Here is a 5,525-nt window from a genome sequence, read left to right as displayed (position 1 = left end):
AAAAAGCTGTCTGTCTGCCGGCGTTTCTTGGGTGGCAAGCCACCAGCGGCTTGCCCCTGCTGGACCACCGTTGGTACACCAGTGCCAAACTGCTAGGTTTCTACTGAAACTAAGAATTATAAAAATCTTAAGAAAATACATAAAAAAAAACAATATAAGACTGCATATAGGGCTTATTTAACGAAATGCATACATATTTTTTTAATATTTCAGTTTAAAAGAATTTTAAGGATAGAATAAAAAATGAGAGATAGTGTTTAATACAATATAGTCCACGTGCAGGCGTGGTAATTTGGACATTTATAGACAACAAAACGAGTTTGTGATTTCATAATCATTTGAGAAGATTTTCAATTGTTGTAGTGATTACTGTATGTCAATGTGTGAATTTGCCATGACGCGTGTGCTGTGCGCGCCGAACACGTGCCCTTTTTGGCTTGTTCGACTTCATGCGGCGCAGCAAGAACCGACAGCTGTATGACGTCAAAGTACCGCGAGAACGATTCGAGAACTCATATGAAGTGTAATTTCGTCTCGCTCTCGCGGCACTTTAACGTCATCCGTCTGTCAATTCTAGCGGGGCCGCAAGCAGGAAGTCGAACAGCCTTCTTTCTCAATACGGATTACCATGAGGTGGGACTGACGAAGCTCCTCTTTCACGGGTTTCTTTACTGTTTTCAGGTAAGTTTACTCCCTCAAAATACACAAATAGTACACAAAACTATTATTGACACGTAACAGAAACGCTTGTGTTGAATATTTACTTCATAGAAATGTTTTTTGTCTTAGAGAAAGTCTGATAGCATGTGGACGCTTTTCAAAAGTGATAATGTTAGGGTGACTATAGCTTTTGCATTGTTTATTAAGTTTTGGCTTTTTAAAAAGCAACTTCGTGTGTTGATGAGATGATGTGAAAGCTTTGTTCAGGTTGTTAGTGCATTATTGACATACTTTGTTTAGCCTAAAATATGCAATGTACTGCACAGTTAAACGGTGAAAAAACTTTCATATAGCGTGAGTATTTGGTGAAAGTAGTACAAACACATGTTTTATTGTAAACATATATATACAAAAAGTTGTTATTTTATTTTAGGAGTGATCAAAATAACCTCTATAATAGAAGAAAAGCTGAAGATTTCAAAATTTTCTGAAGGGAGCCACAGACAGAGATGTAAACTCAGGCAGGTTGAGAGCATATTAACTTACTTTTTTCACAACATATTACCATGAATCTTGTCATTTTTCTGCGTTTATAGCAATTATTCCAGGAAGGTTTTAACATCCAAACGTGAGTTGCACCATATGAGCAATATTAAATGAACAAGTAAACCTAAAAACATAGATTCTGTTATATTTTGTATACTTTAATTTTCTTTTCAGTGTTTCACATCCTTTTAATCAATATTGATTGCTTTGTGACAAATTGCATATTATGTTTGTAGATTTTCCATGCTGATATCCATGCAGCAGAGTCGAAGCAGACCTGTCAGAAAACATCTCTAAGGTGCTATGAATCTCATAACTAGTAAGTACAACCTCAAACTAATACATTGCTGTTTACAGGTTTAAGGTTGTGGTTTATTTATAAAGTGCATCCAATTTCATTGGTAAAAAACAATGTTAATTTTGTGTATTTGGTATAATATGCAATGTGTTTGCGTGGTGTACGGTTAAAAACACATACATTTTTATAGCTTTAGATTTCCTCCCTTCCTCAAACGCATTGATTTTGTACAGAACTCATCGATCTGAAATGCGCTGTGTCCCTGATTGGCCAGCTAATATGTACGTTGTGATTGGCCTGAATATGTCTGACGTCAGCTCCTGTTTGAAAGATTCGGTCACAATGCAATGCTGACAGGAGTTAATGTGTAGGCCATGAGTAAAAGCGGGAGCAATTATTTGAAAACCACGCCCACCGGGGGAAAACAATCCAACCATCTCAATTTACTTTATATTGCATTTCTGGCTTATAACCAAAAATGAAAACAATGCCTGAAAGCTGCTGCGTGACAGAGTCTACAGCTAACACGTTGAAAAACCCAGAAATAAGTTTTTAGTACCAAGCTATAAAACTCAGCATTTAGGGAGACAAAAGTGGATTGCTGATTATGTTTCCCTACAGTGGGCAACTGGGCATAGTTCTAATTATAGTAGTACTATGACAAGTTGCCTGTATCCAGTTTTGTGTCTTTGAAACGCTAGTTTTTTTTTTTGTGTCAACAGCTTATAAAATCTTATTTCTGGGTTTTTGGCTTGTTAGCTCAAGCCTGGTCCAACCAACTCTCGTACATTCATTTCATTTGTACAGGGAGTCTGGCCACGCTCCATTGCAAAGTGTTACTTCCGTTAAGGAGGGTCTTCTGTTGAAGTTTAAAACTATTGGATCTGCCCAGAGTCACTCAGGATCTGCCATAGGCAATTGTTAACGTGTGGTCGTGACGTATGTCATGCGCCAAAATTGTCTGGAAACAAGTTTGAATGATCAGACCGACAAAACTTAGCAAACATTGTTCTTGCTCCGGCTTTAACTTATGTGTATTCGGCAGTTTTGCAACAACGGACTGAATAGCTTTTCTCACGTCTCTCTCCGCTGCCATTACTGAATTACAACTCAAACTGACGCACGACCTCTGTTCGCTGATTGGTCCTGCAGATTTTTGCAGGAGAAAACGAAACTCTACACAGCAGTCCCAGACATTGTACTGAAGCGAAATGAAAATTAAGCAGAAGCACGTAGGAGGGCGGAGCCAGGCTATGTTAGCTCCACACCCTGTCACACAGCAGCTTTTAGACATTGTTGTGGTATTTGTTATAAGCCAGAAATGACATGGAGGTTCAGGCAGCCTCACGCAATACAAAGTCATTGTTACTCATTGTTTACGCATATCGTTAACATGTACTAATACATACTTACACACCAAAGTAAATGTAAAATCATGAGTCAGACCATAATTGCTCTTTAATAAAATAGAAAAAAAAGGCAAGGCTTTTTCACATTTTACTCCTAAATTCTCCCATGCAGTCTAAATCTAGAAAAAAACACCTCTTCTAAGACAAGCATTCACATACACAAATACATCTTATGACTTTGTTAGTCAGTAATTAAATAATAAAATGCCCAAATGAGCTTTTGCTTGAAATAATATAAACAGCAGCAATCCTAATCCTTCTCATTTTGCTTTTCTGTTTTTGTCCATCAGGATACACATCATAAGATAACTAGAGCTTACGGCTCTGTTTGGATCCAGCCTCACTTGTGAAGACTTCAGATGACGTAAACACTCACAAAGACATTATATGATGGCATCTACAGATGGACATACACAACTGCCAAATGTAACATATTGTAATTACTGCACCAAAGCGCAACCCTACAGATTTTCAACCCACTTAATATTGTTACAAACACAATATATGTTTATATTTGAAAAAAATATTCTTTAGCTAATTTTACTGATTTATTTCCATTTATTTGTCCACAATACTCTGCCAAAATGATGTTTTGCATCATCCAAATATTGTTAATGTACATATTACAGACATTGTAACAACACAAAGTGGGTTGAAAAAGTTTCTAAGTGCAGTAACTACGCAAACACTAAAATCGAGAAAAAAGTTCTTAAAGTGTTTTACACCAGCCAGTCAAACTTGTTACTGCAATTTTGGCAAACACATTTCTCTGATGGGACAAAATTAAACCAGGAGACTTTGTCACAAGACAACAGATCTCACAAAGCCCATTTCAACCTTTACCTCAATTTTGACCAAATGCATAGTTACTGCGCTTTGGCTTTGTTGGGCAGTATAGTAGTATTATAGTAATGCTGGAGTGAAAGCATGGTAACCATATATTTTTAAATCATGGTAAAGTTTGTGGTTACTAAAATGTAGTACTATAAACCTATGCTGTTGTAAGAGAATGTTTATTCTTTATTATTGTTGTGATTTTATATTTACCATGTGTTACTGCAAATGATGGTAAAATCATGGATAACTTTGCATGGGTACAGAAAGGTGTAAACTGGTTGTTTTTATTTGGAAGTCATGTTGGTTTTAATGCATGTGATAAATGTATATGCATTTGAATATTTATTCTGTTTACTGACAATAATAAATTTGCAGTTGCTGATGTAAATTGTTTATTATTGTGTTGAAAGACATTTGGTTAGCGTGATTAAACAATTATGAACCACGGACCGACCGGGCAGCTAGCAACCATTACCAGTATAAACCAGCGGACCTTTGCGGCTGCCGCTGGTGGTCCGCTGGAAAAACGATGGGTAAAACTCCGGTGAGCCGCTGGCGGCATCCGCCGGCGGACCTCCGCTCGTCCGCTGGCCTTGTGTTAGCTGGAGCAGCGGTCCAACAGCGGACCTCCAACCTTTGCGGCTGCCGCTGGTGGTCCGCTGGAAAAACGATGGGCAAAACTCCGGCGAGCCGCTGGCGGCATCCGCCGGTTGACCGCCGCTGGTCCGCTGGCCTTATGTTATCTGGGGCAGTGGTCCAACAGCGGACCTCCGTCGAAAAAGTAGCGGCTGCCGCTGGTGGTCCGCTGGAAAAACGATGGGCAAAACTCCGGCGAGCCGCTGACGGCATCCGCCAGTGGACCGCCAACTTTGCCGCCGGTGGTCCGCCGGTGGACCGCTGACCTTATGTTTGCTGGGTTCTTCTTCGGCTGTTGCTCTGCTTTTGTAGGTTACATGTGTGGGTACTGCCTACTAGCAGTCTGCATGTGTAATTGCATGTAACGGGAACAACGATGCAGATTATGAATGAAAACCAAAATTAACATTATATTTGCTTTTTTACATTTTTCGTTTACCAAAAAGACCAAAAACATTGATGACTCATATTGTGGGCGTATCCAAAATTGTGTAACACTTTATGGTTCATGGCTGTGGCATTAATAAAAGACTTTTGTCTATTTAAAAACTTACAGACTGTCTCAACTTACAGCTTCACTAGGTAATACATCAACACAGAAAACGGGGCTGTTTCAAGAGGCCTTGGCACCCTTTCTCCCATGATACAGCGGGGAGAAACCTATCTTTAACACATTTGTCTAGGTTTTGTCACGAATCATTTGTGCTGTCTCCCTTGGTGGTTGAAAAGGACTGCTGTGAGGGGACCAAAGTGGATGTGGCCAGGGAATTAGACAGGGCCTCTCTCAATCTTCTGTCTTCTTTCGTCCGTCTCCATCGCTTTCTCCTTCTTCTCCATACACCTTGTTTAGCGCTCAGTCATTCCTGCTGTCCGTTCCATTATTCTGGAGAGCAGGAATGATGATGAATGAGCGGGCTGGTGGAGGGAGGACAGATCGGCTCTGAGGGTGGGAATTGGTTAAGTACTTCTGCGGTGCTGTGACCTCATAATCGCTCGCAGCCTCTTGGCCGGCTTGATTTATAAACTGGGTGGTGATTAATGTTTTTTTAAGTGGCCGAGGCACAGCTGGGATGCCCAGACCAGAACGTTTAAACATCGGAGCGTCTTGTCACGCCTCCACGCAGGAAGCGGTAGCGGTC

At 40.1% G+C, this 5,525-nt stretch overlaps 1 long non-coding RNA gene across 2 annotated transcripts; it reads left to right on the top strand.

Annotated features, from left to right (window-relative positions):
* Positions 1–391: 391 nt before the first annotated feature.
* On the top strand, positions 392–4,138 carry LOC141367200 (uncharacterized). Of its 2 annotated transcripts, none has more exons than XR_012371428.1 (4): positions 392–681; positions 1,094–1,288; positions 1,443–1,525; positions 3,204–4,138. It is a non-coding gene; the product is annotated as an uncharacterized lncRNA (long non-coding RNA). The 2 variants fall into 2 exon arrangements; XR_012371429.1 differs by having other exon boundaries at positions 455–681; positions 1,094–1,181.
* Positions 4,139–5,525: the final 1,387 nt, after the last annotated feature.

This window comes from Misgurnus anguillicaudatus, chromosome 10 (assembly GCF_027580225.2).
Source record: "Misgurnus anguillicaudatus chromosome 10, ASM2758022v2, whole genome shotgun sequence".
NCBI lineage: Eukaryota > Metazoa > Chordata > Actinopteri > Cypriniformes > Cobitidae > Misgurnus > Misgurnus anguillicaudatus.
The sequence above is the reverse complement of the archived record's forward strand: the minus strand, read 5'-3'. Positions and strand labels throughout refer to the sequence as shown.